The sequence below is a fragment of the Artemia franciscana genome, chromosome 1, assembly GCF_032884065.1.
Source record: "Artemia franciscana chromosome 1, ASM3288406v1, whole genome shotgun sequence".
In the NCBI taxonomy this organism is placed as follows: Eukaryota; Metazoa; Arthropoda; class Branchiopoda; order Anostraca; family Artemiidae; genus Artemia; species Artemia franciscana.
In genome coordinates, this window is record NC_088863.1 from 43979797 (window position 1) to 44002993 (window position 23197).

At 35.7% G+C, this 23197-nt stretch overlaps 1 protein-coding gene across 1 annotated transcript in view; it reads left to right on the plus strand.

Annotated features, from left to right (window-relative positions):
* The first annotated feature begins 761 nt into the window (after positions 1 to 761).
* Positions 762 to 23197, plus strand: part of LOC136030105 (serine hydroxymethyltransferase, mitochondrial-like) — an 81992-nt gene continuing 59556 nt past the window's right edge. Inside the window, exon 1 of the mRNA XM_065708788.1 lies at positions 762 to 893. The gene's annotated coding sequence lies outside the window, so the exon portion shown is untranslated. The remainder of the gene's footprint in view (positions 894 to 23197) is intronic.

Sequence of the window (23197 nt, forward strand, 5' to 3'; positions counted from 1 at the left end):
TCCTCATCAACGCCCCGCTCTTTACGCTAAAGTTTTTTACTGTTTTAAAAAGAAGAATTGAGAGACAGAGCCAAACTTTAGCGTAAAGAGCGGGGCGTTGATGAGGAAGCAGCCTCTTTCATATACGAAGTAATTTCTGTACGTTTTAAGTTTTAATGTCGCTCCTTACTTTCAGTTAAAAAAAACTTGTTTTTTTTATTTAATAACTTGTAGACACAATCCTGAAAGTCTCATTTTCCTAACATAATCAAAAGCAGCTAAAGTAGAATTTTACCCCTATTTTACCTTAAATATTCAGTTTAAACAGCATGTGCTCAACAAGTCTAGGCTATTTAATATAGGCATTTGCCTAATTATTCTATATTTTACAAAACATTATAGGCTAGTGTGGTTTGAAAACCGGACCTGTTTGATATGGTAATAATAAATCTCATTAATGCAATCTTCAAGCCCAGGAAATAAGAAAAGGGTATACACAGTAGCCTAACCTGGGAAAAAACATGGCTCTTAAAAGAATGTGTCCAAAATCTAAACCAATGCCCTAACAGAAAAAAAAGTGAAGCATCCAATTAAACTAACCTTTTTATAGTTACTGAGAATTTACAAGCAACCTACCCAAAGGTGATTTAAAACTATTTCTTCTTAAAAATTGTATGTATTAGAAAACATTTAAGGCTTTAGCTTATTACTTGCAAGGATTTTGCTCAGAGCTTGAAATAGTTTCAAGCTTAAAATCCTTTCGCCCTTTAAGGAAACAGTTTAAGAATTTGGCCATTATGACCAAATCCTTAAAGGATTTTTCCAAAATCCTATGCGTGTGAACTTGGCATAAAAGAACACGGGGCTTGTCGCATGGTGCTGCAAAAAATTTAAAAATCGTTTTCATGTAACAGGTGAGGTTTAAAAAATGAATCAGCATAGCCGACTAAATTTTATTAATTAGGGCTGATTTTCCTCTCCCTGTCTAACGAAAATAGATTAAATAAGGTTAATTGAAGTACAACAAAATTGTTTTCAACTTCATAACTTTGCTCAATTCCATTTTATAAGGTTTAAAGATATACAAATAGCCTACATTTCCTAAATTAAAAAAAAACAAAAAAACTTGATATGGCTCAAAATTCTACTCAAATAACAGGAATTACATTTTCAGAACTAAAGCCAGAGAAAAAGCAGCTATTAACTGGAAATTAAAATATTTTTTTTTTTGTCAAAACTTCATTAGGTAGCCTATAACCCTGTCATGTAGGCAAGATCTAATTTTACCCAGGAAAGATCTAGCTAAAAGAATAAATTAGGCTAGATTGGCCTACTTTTCTGAGCCTTTGAACTAGGAAAGGGTATTTGTCTATGATCAAGCCTTTTGAGAAGGAAACATGTTAACTAACAAATATTAATTCATAATATGCAGCCATTTGTAGTTAGCCATTCTTTATAGCATTTCATTTTGCTTCACCTTGCTTAACTAATGTGCAAGCCCAAACATATGCTTCCCATCTCTTTTGCCAAACATCACTCTTTTGTTTCAACTTATGGTAAATTTTTGAAATAACTCACTAGTACAGATATATAAGAAGTATATATATATATATATATATATATATATATATATATATATATATATATATATATATATATATATATATATATATATATATATATATATATATATATATATATATATATATATATATATATATATATATATATATTAGAATTCATCCTGAATCCAAAAATAATGTTTGGTAAAATTCTAGTTGATTGACTTCTTGCTATCTTGGAAAGGGTTTAGGTTAGGAAAATGAAACTTTCAGGGATGAATCTACAGACTAAAGTGTGTCCTGTGAAGGTATTTTGAAGCAACTACCTCCACTGCTTCTCCCTCTAGCAGGCCCTGACCTTTGATGACATTTAAAAAAATGTGTGTTATAAAAGTGAAACCTTGCAAAATAGATCTTCTGCTTAATTGAAGTACAACAAAATTGTTTTCAGCTTCATAACTTAGCTCAATTCCATTTTATAAGTTTTTAAAGATATGCAAATACATTTCCTAAATTAAAAAAAAAACATTAATATGGCTCAAAATTTTACTCAAATAACAGGAATTGCATTTTCAGAACTAAAGGTGGAGAAAAAGCAACTAGTAACTGAAAATTAAGGTAAAATGTTGTTTTGTCAAAATTTCAATAGGTAATATACCTGTCATGTAGGCAAATTTCAGGGCCCTCTAGAGGGAGAAGGAGTGGAGGTGGGTACTTTAAAATACCTTCCCAGGACATACTTCAGCATGTAGATCCATCCCTGAAAGTTTCATTTTCCTAACCTAAACCCTTTCCCAGATAGCAAGAAGTCAATTAACTAGAATTTTACCATAATGTTTTTTTTGCATCAGGAATGAACTTTACACCCCCACCCCTTTCCCCTATAATGCAAATATAGGATGTGATCCCCAGTACTCAACCATTGTTTAATCTTTGTCAGATATTCTGATCAAAGAATATCTTCCTTGTACATAGACAGCAGGTTCCTAATCTTGGACATCATGTGTATTGGGTTATAGGCCTATAATTGTAGTTGGCTGATGGTTAGGACTTGTGCAAATTGAGAACTGTTGATGAAGTATTTTTGTTGTTACACCAATCCTCCTCAGCAGAAAATCAACACATTAAGTGTGAAATTTTCAATATATATGGTTTCATAATGACATTCTTTATATACAGAAATCTTGCATGCTCAATTTTTCAATTGAACATTTTTCAGTGAAAATTTTTCAATTTTCCTTTTTTCAATTAAATGCCAACTTTTATATTTTTGTGATGCCAGCTCAGTGTTTTGGCATGTAATAGCATCTGGTTGACTTGCTATAAAGTCAGTTCTCACTTTTCAGCCCTCATTATAATCACAAACAAGAGTTTTCATGGAATAATAACTGCCAGTCTTGTGATATGTTGCTGCTATCTACTGAGTGATTAAAGGGACTTGGCATCCAATGAAACAATTTATTGTGCTAGGACAAATTTTTTCTTATTTCCTACTGCAGTCTCTGCTTGCATATCATCATTTTATCATGATAAGACAAGTGAATTGCAGTCCTTTGATGCTGGAATGGCCAAGATCACAAATACTTCTATCTGGTTTGTCTTCTCTGAATCTTGTTGGAAATGACTATTTGTACACTTATCTGCATAGCAGTGGATAAGCCACTTTGTTTGTCTTCAATGTTTCTTTGAACAGGACTTTAAATGATTTGTATATTGCTGATTTTGGCTCATCTATTTTTGATGATGTTCCAATATCCAGTTATTTTACTTTTAAATGATATTCCCTTTAAAAGACTTTGAGAAAAGAAAGTGAGTTCAAAAATGTGATTAGAAAACATTTCATGAGATCATGCTTGAAAAAATAAAGCCACCTTTATTCTACCACAACACTCATTGAAGCTACCTGTGCCAGAGAGAAAAAAATTATGAAGTGAACTCATATTCAATACACTAGGGTAAAGGCACCAATGATTCAACAGTACAATTTTTGAACCATTGTCAAATTTTTTTTTCAAAGCACAATAATTCTGCTTAGTCATGACTTGGAACACCATCACTTGAAGCCATTGTTATATTTTGACAATTAAGAACATGGACACTATATCCAATTCACTTCGATAAGAAAAGAATATTCAGCTCAATCAGTTTCCTGTTTTCAGCACAAAATGAGCTCCCAACTATTTTTTAACTATGTAGTGTTCCAACTGTCATTACTTTTTTTTAAAGTTGGGATCAGTATCAAGATACATCTGATCTTCTCTAAAATGTAGCTAAATTGGCTTTTTCTTGAAAAAATCAAATTAAAATGGCAGCTAATATTATGAAAGTATAACAGTTCAAAATAGGGATGAAACCTTGTAATCAACAGTGAACAGATATAAAAATTTTAACTGGATATTTCAAACACATATACAGTGTTCATCATCAGCAGTAAAACTAAAAGACATCAATAAAAACAAACAAAATTTATACCCAATAAACTAATTACATATAGTTTATTGCTCTTATTTTTTTTTAATGCAACAGCAGAAGCAAATCTCCTTGACCTTCTTGGTTCTGGTTCATTAGATTTATCTGACATATCAGGTGGACAGAGATCATAGCTCTTAGGTGAAGTGATATTTACTTCATTTGACCTCAGTAAATTATCATAAATTGAATTCAATCCAAATTCAGCTGTATCTCTGTTTATGGAATTATTCTTGAATACATTTTTTTTTAAATTCTGATTGTTTCCCTGAAAATTTGCTTTAAACCTGGGTCCCTAAAAATCAAAGAAAAATTTTCAAACAAAATAGAATGATTTGGATAATTATAAATATTTTTCTGATAAAGCCAACATGAAATCTTCAGGTTTGGAATTTTGCTTTAAGGACCATGAAATATAATTATGATGTTGTAATAATCTGATTTTTAAATTCTGGTCAGTACATCCCACATAAAAGCTTCCACAAGTACATGGGATTTTATAAACCCCACTTTGTTGCTCTATTATCTTTTAACAACAACAATTCCCCCTCAATGAATTTTGGAGAACAAATTCTAAAAATGTGGTCAGTTAAGGATATGACTAAACCAATTTTTACATGGTGAGCATGACCAGAGAAGAACAACAAAAATCTATTATTGTTAGTAGGTTTTCTGTAAATTTTAAAGCCCAGACTATTTACATTTTAAAAGAAGAACATCCAGAAATGGAAGTTTCTTATCATCTTCTAATTCCATTGTAAATTTTAAATCATCTCCCCCAAAATTAAGATGTTCCAAGAAACCTTTTAATTCATCTTCCCCATATCCATACTGAAATTATGTCATCCATGTATCTCCTCCAAAATTTGTGTTTTAAAAAATATGAATCTATTGCTATTGTTTCAATATTTTCTACAAAACAGTTTGCTAATAAAGGACTTAAAGGGGCCCCTATGGGTAAACGATTCACTTGTTTAAAAAATTTCATATCCAGTTTTAAATCCAGTTAAAAATTTTATATCTGTTCACTGTCGATTAAAAGGTTTCATCCCTATTTTGAACTGTTATACTTTTGACATGGAAAGGTAGTGTGGTCTTTGAAGTTATCTAAGCTAATATTATATTGACAAAACTATGTTCAAAGGGTTGAAAATTCTTGTCTGATGTAGTATAATACCAGACCAATTAATAATGTTTCTTCAGCCAAATCAAAATGTAGACATTGGCTTCTATCATGAGATTCATTTGTTTTGGGAATATCTTGTTGTAACCTTGTCAAAATGTTTGACAGACAGCAACAGGTCCTGTCAAAGTATAAACATCTCTGTTGAAACTTCACTGATTTTGACATGTGTTGAATTGGGCTCCAACTAACATAAAAAACAGGTAACTTTTTTGTTCTGTCAAATTTGTAGGTGAAAACTGTCCAATTTAAAAAAATTGGAGTTTTGTATCATTTTCTGATAAAACTTCAAACACCTAATCTTAGAAGCTTTAATAAAAATAAGTTTCTTAGAAGATTTTCCTACATACTGAAACCCTTTTCAAACAATTCCCTTTAATTTAGGCCTTCCAGAGTAGAAAAAGAGGTCTTTTACAAAAACTGTATAATCATCATTGCCTTTACCCTATGTTAAGCATTAAGCCATGTTGCTATGTTAAGTTTAATTCAGGCCAGAAATGCCTGGTTAGGCACTTCATCTGGTCTTGCGTCAAAGTTTTAAATCTTCTAAACTCTGATGCAAGAATTGGATTTTTTTGTGGGGCTTTCTATATATTAAATGCTTGAATAAAATATGCCTGCATATCAGTTTACATACACAAACTTGTACACAGTGAAAAATGTTTCTAATATAGGCTGTCCCAATTAAATTCAGTGAATTTGACATGAAATTTTATGGGAAATGAGTTTTCTACATTATAAAGTATATATTATATTATAATAAACAGGTTAATAGATCTCATTCAGCAATACAAATTTAATGTAAAGATATATTTAATTGTTTGAAAAATTCATAATTTATCCATTATTGCAGAAAAAACGCTTTAAATAGTAAATCTTTTTTTTGTTCATTTTGTTGGTAACATGGGCTCTTTCAAATGTGGGTTCTAATCAATTTCACTTTAACCTGCCCTGGATTTAGAATGTTTGTGAACTGCTAAAATCTAGTGTTGTTAACAACATTAGATCATAATACACAAAGCATTTGAAGTTTCTCAAGAAACATAAAGCCTAAGTAAATTACCAAATGAGTGAGATTCTCATACAAAATCCAATGAACATTCCAATATTCTTTTGGGAAGAAGGATATAGATTGACCAATTATCTCCCTCTGATATACAATTATAAAACTATTATAAGTCATTTATAGATATTCAGCCTTTAAAAAAATTATTGTTCATAGGTGCATCTCAAGAAATTTTTTTTTGGAGGGTCTGGATTAGCTATGTGGTTTTGTTTATTTTATGCCATTGAAAAGCTCCTTCAGTATCAACAGTTATCTTACAGATTGGTTTTTATGGCACTTGGTATCTACCAAGTGACATATGGCAATTGCAAATTCTGTCTGTCTGTCTGTCCTGGTTTTGCTACTTTAGGTACTTCCAGGTAAGCGAGGACGATGGAATTTGGCAGGCGTATCAGGAACCAGACCAGATTAAATTAGAAATTTTTGTTTCCCTGACTAGACCATCTGGTGGGGGGAGTGGGGGGGACAGTTAAATTGGAAAAAATAGAAAAATGAGGCATCTTTAACTTATGAATGGGTGATCAGATCTTAATGAAATTTGATATTTGGAAGGATATCGTGTCTCACAGCTCTTATTTTGAATCCTGACCAGATATGGTGACATTGGGGGAAGTTGGGGGGGGGGACCTAAAATCTTAGAAAACGCTTAGAGCAGAGGGATCAGGATGAAACTTGTTAAGAAAAATGATCACACATCCTATCTACGTGATTGACACAAACGGAACAGATCCGCTTTTTTGGGGGGAGTTGGGGGGTGGTGGTTAATTCTGAAAAAAAAACAGAAAAAAGGAGGTATTTTTAACTTATATAGGAGTAATCGGATTTTAATGAAATTTGATGTTTGGAAGGATATTATGTTTCAGAGTTCTTATTTTAAATCCCGACTGGATCCAGTGACATTGTGGGGAATTAGGGGAAGGGACCTAAAATCTTGGAAAACGTTTAGAGTTGAGGGATCAGGATGAAACTTGGTGGGAAAAATAATCACAAGTCCTAAATACGTGATTGACATAACCGGAACGGATCGGCTTCCTTTGGGGGAGTTGGGGGGGGGGGAGGGTTAATTCTTTAAAATTAAAAAAAATGAGGCATTTTGAACTTACAAAGGAGTGATCGGATCTTAATGAAATTTGATATTTGCAAGGATATTTTTTATCAGAGCTCTTGTTTTGGATCCCAATCGGATCTGGTGACATTGGGGGGAGTTAGGGGGACCTAAAATCTTGGAAAACGCTTAGAGTGGAGGGATCGGGATGAAACTTGGTGAGAAAAGTAATTACAAGTCCTAGATACGTCAGTGACATAATTGGAACGGTTCTGCTCTCTTTGGGGGAGTTGGGAGGGAGGTTAATTCTAAAAAATTAGAAGAAATGAGGTATTTTTAACTCACGAAGGAGTGATCGGATCTTAATGAAATTTCATATTTAGAAGGATCTCGTAACTCAGATCTCTTTTTTTAAATCCTGATCGGATCCAGTGTCATTGGGGGGGGGGGGGACCGGAAATCTTAGAAAACGCTTAAAGCAGAGAGATCAGGATGAAAGTTGGTGGGAAGAATAAGCACAAGTCCAAGATTTGTGACGGAAATAACTGGACTGGATCCGCTCTCTTTGGTGGAGTTGGGGGGGGAGTAATTCGGAAAAGTTAGAAAATAAGGTATTTGTAACTTACGAACGGGCGACCAGATCTTAATGAAATTTGATTTTTAGAAGGATCTTATTCTTTAGAACTCTCGTTTTAAATCCTGACCAGATCTTTTGACATTGGGGGGAGCTGAAGGGGGAAACCGGAAATCTTGGAAAACGCTTAGAGTGTGGGATGAAACTTGATGGGAAGAATAAACACAAGTTATAGATACGTGATTGACATAATTGGAACGGATCCGTTCTCTTTAGGGGAGCTGGGGTTTGTTAATTTGGAAAAATTAGAAAAATAGAGGTATTTTGACTTAAGAACGGGTGACTGGATCTTAATGAAATTTGATAATTAGAAGGAACTCATGTCTCAGAGCTCTTATTTCAAATCTCAACCAGATCTGTTGACATTGGAGGGAGTTGGATGGGGAAACCGGAAATCTTGGAAAACGCTTATTAATCTCGTAGATATGTGATTGACTTAACTGGACTGGATCCGCTCTCTTTAGGGGAGTTAGGGGGCGGGGTTCAGTGCTTTGGCGAGTTTGGTGCTTCTGGACGTACTAGGACGGTGAAAATTGGTATGCGTGTCAGGGAGCTGCACAATTTGACTTGATAAAGTCGTTTTCCCTGATTCGACCATCTAGGGGGCTTTAGGGAGAGGAAAAATTAGAAAAATTGAGGCATTCAAACTCACGAGTGGGTGATCAGATCTTGAGGAACTTTGATATTTAGAAGGACTTCGTGACTCAGAGCTCTTATTTTAGATCCCGACCGGCCTTAAGCTTCTGATTTTCCTTTTAAAGAAATCTATTGATTCTTAGAATTTTGCCAGAGCTCATACCATATGGGCTTTTGGCTCTTGGCTCTTCCGACCTCGTCCAAAGTGCCATATGAGCTCTTAGCTCTTGTTTGTTCTGATTTTATTCCTGATACTTTCTGCACTGATGATTGGAACTCTGTAGTTAAATTTTTTTTTGTAATTTTTCTCTTATATACAGGCTTCACAGCTCCATCACAAGTGACGATATGCTGCTAGCTCTGGTAATTACCATGCTAATTACTTTTAAGGTGTTTATTTTACCTTTCCTTGGATGCCTCAGGAGAAGAATTTTAACGGATTACACCTACTGGGAAGCCATTCCATATGGTGACAGATCACCAAGCAAAACTTGTCTTCAGATATTTATGGCAGGGTGTGCCCTGCACAAGGTAGTCCTGAGTGAGCTGTACTTTGGTGAGTTGATCACAAATCCTTTATTCTATCTGGAACAAGTCTTGATACATCCTCAGATAGAGGACAATGCATGTATTTGTATAACATTGACATTGAAGCCACATCAAATGAATCATGGATCTTCAAAAGGGGTTTGACATCAGAGTTGCTAGAAATTGCTGTTTGAATGCTAGGTTTTGGAAATGTTGAAAAGGAGCAATGTGGCTAGTTGGAACACCAGCAAAGAGAGGACATGTATATTCCGTGCTTTTTGATAAATGGCATAAATAGTCTTGAAATGTACTCATCCTGGAGGAGCCTTTTGAATCTTGGGATGACTCCTAGTTCCTAGGAGTAGGAGGATCTCATTTTGCTGAAGTCTTCAGCCCAGGTGAGATCTGAAAAGAAATGAAGTCCATAAAGATGTAGTGTGTCAACTTTTCATATCAACTCTCCTTTGAAAATAAAATTAGGGTAACCCTTCACATTCCACACCTTCGAATTTAAGAGCTCTTTTGTTTTTGATGTAATGAAACCTACATCTACCCACACCATGATTTTTTTTTAGGTCAACCTGAAGTTCCTTATGGTGATTTCTTGGATCTCTGTCTTTTGTATTGGAGTTCACTGTTGTCATGTCTTCAGCAAAGTAGTGAGGTTTTCTCACAAGGCTATCCCTAGATTGGTTATGAACAACAGGAAAAAGTTGGCCAAAGAATGTTTCCTTTATGTACTCCAGCTAAAACCAGGCATTCTTATGAAATGAAGCCATCAAGGAAATGGTGAAGGAAGTCAGCAAGCACCTCAAATAGATGACCACCTATTCCATAGGCTTTTAAATGGCTCAAATGGCCCTCATGCCATGTGCCATCAAAGGCTTTGACACTTTAAAAAGAGAAAAGACAAATATCATGACTCTAAGACAAGGCTCAACCCACTCTTGGTTCTGGGTAATTAGACAGTCTAATTTAGACTATTTCCTATATAAAACCATTTTGTGTGTCAGCCAATAAACAGTGGGAAGAGTGTGATGGTCCATTTCTTATGGGCCATCTTTCTGTTGCTAGTATTGTTGTTGGGTCTTCTTTCTTGTAGAACTAAAATATTAATCAAACCAGCCCACACCCAAGTTTCTATGACACCCCTCCTTACAAAGTGGTAAGAGAAAAGAGTTCTTTTTGTTCTTTCCTAGCTGTTTGTTCAGCCCCGTTTTGGGGGGCAAACCAGTATTTTGTCTCTATGTTTACTTCCGCATTGAAGTCCTCTTAGAACAAGGACTTACGGATACAAGTTTCAAGCCAGTCTGGAGGAAAAGCTTTAACCTTTTTTTTTTGTCTTGGAGGGTCTAGTGCCCCCTCCATTTTTTCACAGTAGGTTTTCCTTGACTGAAGGAGTAATGGTTGTAAGTTTCTAGTCATTCATAAAAAGTTATTTAGCTCATTTTTTTTGGGAATTGTGCTTTGAAACATTTTTTTGGACTTTAGGTTCCTTTTCGCCCATTGACTTCTGGCTGTAACTTTCAAACTGATCAAGGACAAACAGTTTTTTTTAACCCATTTACAGACCCCCTATTATCCACCCTTTCCCAAAAGATAAGTTATCCTCTCGACCCCAAAATTAATCCCCGAAAGTACCAAGCCAGCTAAACCCCAAGATGACATCCCCCCTCTATTCCAATTTAAAACGTGTTTGTAAACAATTAACAATTTTATAATTTGCAGCCCTTGCCTCAGGGTTTGTGGGGGTTATGTCACTCTTATAGGCATGTTTATTGGACCTTTACACTATTCTGAGAGAAATGGAAATCTCTAAACTTCGATCTTATCTCTTGAGCGGTTATTGCTGGGTTTCGTAGTAAAAAGGCTGGAATAAGGCTGGTTGCCGTCAGTCATTTGTTACCCTTTAAAAGAACACAACAAATTTTCAGTTGAATCATTCACTCTCAAGTTTTCACAAACACCCTTCCTGTATGGAATAGTCAGAAACAAAAGAAAAAAACATTAACATCAAGTGGCGCTTTATTAAAACAACACAATAGTGTCGCCTCTGAATGAGATTTATTAAATATGTTGTGTGCTTCAGTTCATCACCACTATTTACTGTCAGTGCTGTCACTTACTTGAAGTACTATTTAAGTAAAATTTTTCATTACTTGTACTTGTACTTAAGTAAAAACTCTAGGGTGTACTTATTACTTGATACTTAAGTAAGATTACGAAATACTTATTACTTAAGATACTTTTAATGTGCTTGTTTTTCAAATACTTTACCTTTGACACGAAAATTTTGTGTGTGTGTGCTTTGGCAATTTACAAGAAAACATCACCTTTAGATTTAGAGCAAACTCAGATATAGCTTTTGTGTATCTGTGCTTTGGCAATGTACAAGAAAACATCACCCTTTAGATTTAGAGTAAACTCAGATATAGCTCCATGCCCTATTTTTGGATATGAAATAAGATATTTGTTTTTGACAAAAAAAATTATAGTATTATCAACACTTGGTTTAGTTTTTGTTTAAAAGCTATATAACAAAGAAAATTGAAATTATTTCACAGTTCACTGGTGGACAGTGAGCTAAAATCCCTTTTTTGTGCTAAATGTTGCATACTGTAGTCCATTTGGGCTTATATTTCTGACATTAGTGTTTAAGTTTTGCCATCTTGTCAACTGAATCAGATTTCTACCATTTCATCATCTTCAGGACCATATTATTGGTAAAACTACTGAAGCTATGAATCTTTGCCCATCTAAATGTTGTCTGCAATAAACAAGTCTAGGGAATTCTAGCAGCATCCAATGCAGTGGTATTTTGCCAAATTCGTTCCAGCAAATTCAGGTATTCAGACGAATCTGACTTCAGATATGTCACTCCATTCATAAGTTATAGGCCCTACTAAATTAAATGAAAACTCAACTTTCTTAAGACTTGAAACCCTCTCCTTCTCGCCCTATTTGAGATAGGGTTTGTGATACCAGAACTTGATATGAGCCCTCATCTTAGGCATCTTTGGTCTAGTTTAGATTCGGATCCGTTACTCCATTTGCAAGTTATACTAAATTAAACAGAAAACTTAAATTTTTCATGAATTAAAACCCACTCCCCCTTGTTAAATTTGAGCTAGGGTCTTTATCTGAAAATTTGATATGTGTCATGGTCTTAGGCCTCTTTGGCTCAATTTTCATTCAGATCCATCACTCCAGTCGCAAGTTACTCTGAATTAAACGAAAAACTGTTTTTAGCAGGTAAAGCCCTCTCCCCCCTGTTTTATTTGAGCTAAGGTCTTCATCTTTCAACTTGATGTGTCTCATGATCCTTGGCACCAAATCTGGCCATCAAAATTTTCATCCAAATCCAACCAACGTTCCCCCCTCCCTATACGTGATTACACAGACGGACGGACAGACGGACAAACGGATTTTGTAACGTCCTAGGTAGCCATGTTGGCTAATTAGATCCAAAAAAAGAAAAATAATGTCATATCATCATGCAGGTATCATCACCTATTTGGACAGTGGAAAATACCCATCAAGATAGGTTTTTGAGATCTGTCTGTCTGTCCGTCCGTCTGTGCAATCGAGTATAGCGGGACAACCGCCAGTCAGATTTGTATTGAAATTGAACTATTTGAATTAAAATTGTGCTTAATTAGGGCGATGGGGCTTTAAGTGTTAAACAAAAATTCGAGTTGTTCATTTAATTCACTGTAACCTGCATATGGAGATGAATTTCGATGAAAATTGAATAAAGATGCCTAAGAGTATGATATGCATTGAGTTCTGGAATGGAGACCCTAGCTTAATTAAAAGTTGAGTTTTTCATTTAATTCAGTGTAGCCTGCGAGAGATTGATGGATCTCAGTGAATATTGAACCAAAGGTGCCCAAGACCGTAACAGGCATCAAGTTTTGAGATGAAAACCCTAGCTCAAATAGAACGAGGGAGAGTGGGTTTTAAGCGCTGAAAAAAGTCAAGCTTTTTGTTTAATTTAGTATAACTTGCGAATGGAGCAACGGATTCAAATATATGCTAGGCCAAAGATGACTAGGATCATGGCTCATATCGAGCTCTGATATCACAAGCCCTATCTAAAATAGGGCGAGGGGGTTTCAAGTTTTAAGAAAGTCGAGTTTTCCTTCAGTTTAGTAGGGCCTACAACTACTTCCACCCATGGCTTGCCCAAAGCCTGGAAATACCCTTTTCCAAGATAAGTCATAGAAGCCAATCTTCAACCAAATATTCCGTCCCCAGAGAAAAATTACTTTGTATGGCACTTGGTATTTACCAAGTGACATACAGTGATCGCAAATTCTGTAGGTCTGTCGGTCTGTCAGTCCCGGTCTTGCTAGTTTAGGCACTTCCAGATAAGCTAGGACGATGAAATTTGGTAGGCATGTCAGGGAGCAGACCAGATTAAATTTGAAATAGTTGTTTCCCCGATTCGACCATCTGGGGGGGGGGGAATGGTATGACGGTTAATTTGGAAAAATTAGATCGGATCTTAATTAAAACTTGAGATTTAGAAGGATATCATGTCTCATAGCTCTTACTTTAAATTCCGACCGAATCAGGTGACGTTGGAGGGGAAACCTAAAATCTTGGAAAATGCTTAGAGTGGAGGGATCGGAATGAAACTTAGTGGGAAAAATAAGCACAAGTCCTAGATATGTGATTGACATAAACAGAACGAATTCACTCTCTTTTGGGGAGTTGGAGGGAGGGCTAATTCTGAAAAATTGGAAAAAATGAGGTATTTTTAACTTACAAAGGAGTGATCGGATCTTGAATTTCATCGGATGAAATTTCATATTAGAAGGACCTCGTAACTCAGATCTCATGTTTTATATCCCGACCGGATCCAGTGTCATTGGGTGGGATTTGGGGGGGGGGGCGGAAATCTTGGAAAACGCTTAGAGTGGAGTGATCAGGATAAAACTTGGTGGGAAGAATAAACAGAAGTCCTAGATACGTGATTGACATAACCGAAATGGATTCGCTCTCTTTGGGGGAGTTGGAGAGGCTGTTAATTCGAAAAAATTACAAAAATTGAAGTATTTTTAACTTAAGAGCGGTGACTGTTTGTGAGGTATTTATGAATTTGATATTAAGAAGGAACTCATGTCTCAGATCTCTTATTTTAAACCCCAACCAGTTCTGGTGACATTAGGGGAGAGTTGGAGGGGGAAACCGAAAATCTTGGAAAACGCTTAGAGTGGAGAGATCGAGGTGGGTAGAATAAGCAAATGCCGTAGATACGTGATTGACGAAACCGGACTGGATCCACTCTCTTTGGGGTAGTTAGGGGGGTCCAGTGCTTTGGCGAGTTCGGTACTTCTGGATGTGCTAGGACAATAAAGTTGGTAGGCGTGTCAGGGACCTGCACAAATTGACTTGATAAAGTTGATTTCCCAGATACAACCATCTGGAGGAGGGCTGAAGGTAGAGGAAAAATTAGAAAAATGAGGTATTTTTAACTTGCAAGTGGGTGATCGGATCTTAATGAACATTGATATTTAAATGGACCTTGTGTCTTAGAGCTCTTATTTTAAATGCCGACCAGCATTAAGCCTCTGATTTTTTTTTTTCTAAATTAATCTATTTATTCTTATAATTTTGCTAGTGCTCATGCCTTATGAGCTCTTGGCTCTTCCGACCTTGTCACAAGTGCCATAGGAGCTCTTAGCTCTTATTTTATTCCTTTTTTCTCAGAAGATTTTTGACTTAGTCTCATGGTTTTTGCCACTTTATGGTGTGAAAACTGCTGCTAGAAATAGATAGGTTGCAACTTCTGCCGTATTGTCTTCAAATGTGTGCTTGCATCGCTCTAGCGTTCCCTTAAAAGTTCTGTTTCTTACGGTAATATTGGTTTGTCTTCTGCTGCATATGCAGACGAAGTTCTTCTTGTTGCCCGGACTCGCCGTGGATTGCTTTCCAATTTTACTATATTAACCAATGAACTATCTAAGATTGGACTGTCAGTTAATGCGTCTAAATGCGAGTTTATTTGTTTTAATAGCCCTTATGTGGTCGCTCCATCCGTTGCTGGGACTGCAATTCTGCCATGTTCTTCTTTAGTTAGTTGGATTGGTCTGTGTTTCAGTCCAACACTTTCCACTACCTTTTCATCCCTAGTGAATCAAGCTGGGAAAAACCTACGCGTCGCTTACGGAAAAATATCCCCAAACAAAAGCCGTTACAACCGCAACGGTTTGTGAATGATTTATAACGCTTATTGTGCCCCTGTGCTTTTGTTTTTATCAGGCATGGCTCATCTGTTTCGTAAGAAAAATCTCCATACTCTATGTGCGGCTTATTTCAGATATTGCAAATTCCTCCTCTGACTTCCTAGATGGCACCAAAATAGAAAAATAATTGCTCGATTTGGTTTAATAGATATGCCTTCTTGGATTCGGTCTTCCAGTGATGATTTATGTAAAAAGACTATCTACTTTATTCACGTTTACGACCCTCTGCAGCCTTTTTTCCATATTGATACTGGTTAATTAGTCCATGTTGTCTTTTGTTAGTTTGAATTTTTTTCTTGCTGTTTATCGTTTTTGTTTATTTATAATACTCTGTACTTTGTGTTTTTTTTTATACTTTTACGGATAATAAAGTTCATTCATTCATTCTGCAGTTTGACCAGCCGTATGGAATGCGTCTGAATCAGCCGGCTTGCTGCAGGTCCGTGATTTTCTAATATATGTTTGTAGGGAGTCTTACCGACCATCTGCATTGACTACACATTATGCGGCTTGCTTGAGAGAAAACTAGCCAAAGGATATAGGTTCCATACATTTTCATAGCGAGTCTGAACTTTAACTTAAAGACTTGAGGCAGTTTCCTTGTAAAGGTTCCGAGGGCGAGACATGTCATCATTTGATTTTTGATTACTGAGCTTTGATTTCTCTTATTAAAAAGTCTGCAACTGACTCACTTGGTTCCTTACTTTTAAATTTGAGTATTTTTGTTGCTAAGGTTTTTACTTATTGAATCAGAGAATGAACTACTTATTACCTTTTATCTGTTTTAAAGCCAATCCAAAGTTTATTTTTCTATTTTCAATGTTTTTTCTACCATCCCGACATGTTTCAGAATAACCCTTTATTTTTTCAAACCTGCCAGATTTGTCTGAACGCTAATCGCCAGAAGTTCTACTCTATGTGCACTGTATTATTCCTGTCATGTAATCTGTCTGATCCAATCAGAAGTTTTTTTACTGCACTTAATTGTTTTGATAGTCTTTCTCTTTCAAGCCGTTGTCTTGAAAATTGGTTCAGATTATTTTTTGGACTTCGTTGGGTGTCTACCAGCCAAACAGGGGAAAAAAATATTTTCATTTTTTCTTTCATTCCCATATGTTTCAGAATTGTTTTGATAGTCTTTTCCTTTCAAGCCATTGTGTTGAAAATTGTTTAAGATTATTTTCTTGGACTTCATTGGGTGTGTACCAACCGAACAAGGGAAACGGTTAAAAACGATAAAACGGAAATTCTGGTTCTTGATTAAGATTTCCAAGAGAGGAATGACTGGTGACATTTTATAGGCAAGGGAAGGGGCTAAGAAGCCTTCAGAATGGCTTTAAAAAAGGTAGCATGGGCTTTATTTCAGAAATATGTATATATATATATATATATATATATATATATATATATATATATATATATATATATATATATATATATATATATATATACATATATATATACATATATATATACATAGAATAAATACTTGAAGTAGTACTTGAAGTAATACTTAAGTACAATTTTGGCAAGTACTTGATATTTGATATTTAAGTAAGAATTAGGAAAGTACTTATTACTTGATATTTAAGTAAAAAAAACAATGAGTACTTAATACTTGATACTTAAGTAAAAATTTGGAGTACTTGTTGCAGCACTGTTAACTGTTAGGTAAACTCTGGAACTTTCTAATAATTCGTCAATGCTTGTGTTTGAGTTAAGAAGATATGTCTAAATCTTATCTAGATAATCATATCTAAATATGTAAACATGTATTTAGTATCTAAATACTGAAATATGTATTTGAGTATATAAACAAGAAAAAGACAGTTTGGAAAGAAGAATTAGTAGAAAAACCACGTGGGTTTTATTTACGATATGCTCTGCTCATAAAAACATTACACAGTACAAGAAAGACAAATATCAAAACCCACGTCAGTCTGCTTTACTCATATTCAAATATATTTGTTCACTATCAACATCTACAATTTTCCGAATTTATCATCTTCAAGTTTATTCCTCTTGCCTGTCAAAATAATGCTCCCAACTGAGAAAAGTCGCTTAACAGGAGCAGACAAAGCGATTGACGTATGAAATACTTCTGAAATCTTTGGATAAGAAGTACTGAACCAATGTCTTTCCTCTTATAAGAAGCTATAGAATCTATAATTTTAAAGAAGAGTCAGTGAATTCAGACACTTAATCATTTGCAGGACTATTTGCTTCTGCAAACAGAAAAAAGTACAACTCATCCAATTTTTCTGCATTTTTTATGATTTTGGTTTGTGGTAAGCCCCATGCTTTGTGTTCAGAAACTGTGACAATGAGTCTCATCTCCGCCAGCAAAAGATTAGTCAAGGCTGTCCTTATTTTCTGAAAGCCGCTAGTCTTGAAACAGGGTAGGCTAGAAGTTGCACTCACAGAAGTCCACAGAAAGGAGAAAAACAAACGTTTCTCCTGCCCCCAGGGAATTGTAACAGCTAGCAGAGTGGCTAGTTTTAGAGCCTTGTTATACTTCATTTTTTCGGCCCTGTGAGGACTGGCAATATTATACCTAGAGAGCACTCTCTTTCCTGCTTGTAGTATATATAATGCTTTGGTTAGTAAAATAAAGAACAAATTGGGGTCTATATATTTTTTTTTCTTACCAAGCCACTTCATAAAGAAGGGATTATCATGAAACTTTGGAGGGGACTTATTCGACTGGAAATATGAAGTTCTAATGCACTTTTTAAGAGTCAAAATAGATTGAAGGACAAACAGCCCCCCTCCCATCAGGGTTGCCAATTCCCGACGTCTGAAAAGAGTGCAAATCAAGACTAACAAAGAGTGATTTTTGCTTGAAAAGAGTGCCAGTAAAAAAAATTTTGGGCACTTGTTATTAATACGGAACACACCCAAGAAATGAAGTTTGGTTACTAATGAAATATAACCTTCATATAACATTTAGTTCATGTAATAATATCATTTGGGCTATATATTTACACATTGAGGGGGCAAAATAACCTAACCTACCCCCCCCCCCCCATCCAGTGTGCAAATATATAGCCCAAATTATACAAGTCCAATGCATTCTATCTAAGTCCAATGTATTGTATCATCCATCACTTGTTTTTGTAGCTATGAAACCGGTTTTTCTGAGATATAATTTAAGCGTAATTCTCGAATTTGTTCCGTGATATTAACAAGTACCAAATTTTGAGCTCCCGCCGTGCTCGCATTCCCCCTGAGGTAAAAATAGTGCATTTCACACAAAAAGTGTGCAAGCTGGCATCCCTATCCTTTGGTGGAATGTACTTCTGAAAAGTTGTCAACTACTGACGTTTCAAGCAAATGAAAACTGTCACCCAAAAAGAGTGATTTTTAGGCCTACTCTTGTGCATCCCTTTCGAGATAAACAAGATTGAATTTCAAGCGAAAGGTGTGTAAGTCGGCAACCCTGCCTTCAATGCCCCCTTTTGTTGCCTTCCCCTCAAAGATATCCGACCAAATTTTTGAGATTGCTATTTGTTCAACAGGCATATAACTGTGTCAACTACACTACGTAAGCTATTTGAGCTTGTTGTCTATAATGAAGTAAGAAGTAAGTGTTTGGTCCCCCCACACCAGTTTGGGTTCCAGACATCTCTGGGTTGTGATCATGCGCTCTATTCATTAGTTTCTATATTGGTGAACGCAGAAAGCAATAATGATTCTTTTGTCCTAGTAGGACACGATCCCGCTCGTGCTTTCTATTCATCCATTCATGAGCAGATTCTGCTTTCGGCAGCACAAAGAGGAGTCCAAGCATGTGTTATAAAGCCCTTTGACTCAATGTATAGTTCACTTCGAGTTAGAATAAAGCGCCCAAATGTAAATTGTGATGTACTAGTTGAGTCTGATATACCAGTAAAGAAGGGTATAAGGCAAGGGGCTGTGAACTCGTCAGATTTGTTCTATAACTCTGTTATTGACGCACAATACAAAGCCCCAACAACATGCATCCTTTATGGGATTGATGTGTCGCTCATTAGCTATGTAGAAGATACTTTAAATATTAGTAGGGCTCTACAAGGAATAAAAAGTTGTTTTAGTGGTTTAACGGATGAATATTCTCGTATCCGCCATTAGTTTAACCCAACGAAAACGGAACTGCTGTTTTTTTTTTAGCTATAATGTGCCAACCGATGATGTATCTGTCATTCTGGAAGGTACTAAGGTGAAACCAGTTCAAGCTATTACTTACCTTGGAGTCCAAATTGGTACATCGCTCAAGGTTACTCGTGAACTTGCTATTGATGATACCCTTAGGAAAGTTCGTTGTGAATATGGAAGGCTTGTTCCAAATAAGACAAGATTCTAACCAGAATCTTAATAAAATCTAACCAGATCATCATATTCTAACCAGGTCATATAATCTATTTGTTTTAACACATTTTGTATAATGTGAAAATGTTTCACTCAGAAAGATAAGAAAAAGCTGCGAAGGATTTATTTTAAGTATGCTAAGTATTTTCTTGGGGTACCACCGTGGACCGGTAACCAGTATTTGATTAAAAGATTTGGTCTGATAGGTCCAGATGTTGCTGTCCCTATTAGAGTAATTAATTTTCAAAATAAGTTCCAGACTTTAGATCACCCTTGGGTGACTCTTCAGAGTATGTTTTAAATTAGAAATAATGTTTAATAGTTGAATGGTATGTGTATTAAATTTGTTGTATATATTTGAATTAAACTATATTTTGCTGCCCTTTTCTTTTTTTTCTTTTCTTATTTAATAGTTGAATTTTGAGTTATTTAATCTGTTGTTTATTTTTGTGTTAAACTGTATTTTGCTACCTTTTTTTTCTTTTAGTTGTACTCTGCCCCTACTGTATTTATACAGTCTTGGCAGGCAATAAATCTGTATCATATCATAGTTGAAATGTCCAATAACTATGCCTCTGGGCATAATGTGGCCCTTGGAACAAGGGCTCTGTTTGTAGAACATGATCCCTTGGAGGAAGGTAGGGGGCAATGTTTGATCCTGGACATCTGAAAAGGCCAAGGTTATTAGTTAAAGCTTTCAAGGATGTTTCTACCACTACTACTGCCTTTATTACTACTACTACTATTGATGTGACTACAACTGCTAAGGATAAGTTTGTTAAGGCAAAACTTTCAGGGCATGAAAAGGGGTATGAACAACTCACCATACAGCAATATGTGCATGCTGCTACCACTATTACTGCTACCTCGACTATTACTACTACTGTTACTAGTATCACTGCCACTACTACTTCTGTGGCTACGGCTGCTACAACTACTAAGGATAAGGTTATTAAGGTGAAACTTTCAGGGAATTTTCAGTGGGAAGTTGGAATAAATCAAAACATGGTATATGTTGAAATACTTAAACTTAAAGGAAATGTTGAAACTTAAAGGAAATGTTGAGGGGCATGTTGAAATAACCAAAAGCCATTATGTGCATTCTACTACTACTGCTACAACAACTACTACTAATACTGAAGCTAAGGGTATTAAAGTTAAACTTTGAGGGAATGTTGAACTAAATCAAAACTCACTATATGCATACAGTTTGTCAAAAGGCCTCTTCAGCGACATCTTAGGAATGGATAGAGTATTAAGTTGAACCTTTTGGACATGTTGAGGGGGATTTTGAACTTTTCAAAAGGCACTGTTTGTATGCTACAAGTATTACTAAGGCTTCTACGTGCTACTAAGTACTAGTAGCACTACTAAGTACCACTACTAAGTAGTACTACTGGGTGATACTACCACTGATATATTTACGATCTACTACTATTAGTACTACAGTCAAACTACTGCTAAGGCTAAGGATAATAACGAGAAATTTCAGAGAATATTGAACTAAATAAAAAACACTATATGCATGCAGGTTGTTAAAAGGGCTTATCAGATACACAAGTTACAGTTTAATTTATTATTTTGAAACTTTCATGGCATGTTAGAGGGGAGGCACTGTCTGCATGCTACTACTATTTCCATCACTGCTTCATCTACAATCGAGTACTATTAATACTACAGCCACACTACTACTAAGGCTAAGGGTATTAACGTGAAAATTCCAGAGAATTTTGAACTAAATCAGAACTCGCTGTATGCAGGCAGGTTGTTAAATGGACGTATATGCAATATCTCAGGAACAGCTTAGAGTATTAAGTTGAAACTTTTGAGCGTGTAAAGGGGAATCTTGAACTAACTAAAAGGCTTTGTGTACGCGTTACTACTTCTGCTACTACTAGTGCTACTACTACTTCTAATATTATTGCTGCAACTTCTAGTACTATTACTATGACTACGATTGATAAAACTACTAAGAAAAAGGATATTAAGGTAATAATTTCAGGGGACGTTGGGAAGAAGTTGAACTAAATCAAAACATACTATGTGATTGCAGGTTGTCAAGAGGGTGTATTAGCCATATCTCAGGAACAGCTTAGAGTACTGCTATTATCACTGCTGTTGCTAGTCCTATTACTACTACTACACTACTGTTAAGGCTAAGGGTAGTGAGGTGAAAATTTCAGGGAATGTTGAAGAACAGCCTATCTACGTATATGTTGTCAAAAGGGACTTTTTGCATAGTACAACTACTTCTTCGACTACTACTAATACTGAGGCAACGGGCATTAAAGTGAAACTTTTAGGGAGTGTGGTATGAAATCGAAATGCACTTTGTGCCTGCAATTTGTCAAAAGGATTTTATCAGCAATGTCTCAGGAATGACTTAGAGTATCAAGTTGAAACTTTTGGGTATGTTGAAGGGTTGAACCAACCAAAAGGCGCTGTGTCCAACTATACTACTGCTACTACTATGTCTAAGGGTGTGAGCTCTCAATGGTGAAAACTTTCAGAGGATGCTGAAAAAAATAAAGTCACACATTTTGCATGCAGATGATTAAAACGGCATATCAACAATATATCAAGAACAATTTAGAGTGTTATTTTGAAAGCTTAAAGGGCATATTGAAACAGGAGGCAAAAACTACTACTACTGTTTACTACTATTACTATGGCTACAATTAATACTGAGTTTATACCTACTAAGGATAGAGATAAATAAATATATTCGCAAATTTGATGGCAGGCCGTTAAGCCTCTACAAAACAAAATCTTAATTTGCATTTCTTCTAAATTTGCATAAGGAGAAAATGTCACTTGAATAATATTCATCAACTTCCTTCTTGAATGTCCGTAGGTTTGTGGAGCAGATTACTCTTTCTGGTAAGTTGTTCCAATGCTGAACAACTCGGTTGCCGAAAGTCCATCGGCCCATGTCCTTGTAAAAACGTTCCATACTCACTTTGTACTGATGTCCTCGGAGATGATTTTTATTGAACTGCACGATTCTCTGGGCTGGTACGTTATCATAGGCTCCATTGCAGAGCTTGTACATTTCAATAAGATCACCGCGATGGAATCTATATGCGAGGGTTGGGATTTCAAGCTTTCTAAGCCGCTCTTCGTAGGGAAGGAAGCGTAACCTGGGAGAGAATTTAGTTATCCTCCTCTGAACATTTTCGAGAGCATCTATGTCCTTGTTGTAGTATGGTCTTGTAGAACAATGTCCATACTCAAGAATCGGGCGGACAAGGGACTTATAGAGCGTAGCAAACATTTTGTCGTCCTCGCACGAGAAGTTTCTTCTGATCATACCAGCAACTTTGGAAGCCTTCTTGACGACAGCTTCATAGTGGCTACTGAAGTTCAGTTCAGAATCCACTAAGATGCCTAGGTCTCTTTCTTCTCTACTAAGAGTGAGTGCAGCGGAACCAAGAAAGTATGAGGACGAAAAGTTTTGTGGATCCAGAGTGAGGATATGACTTTTCTGGGTATTGATT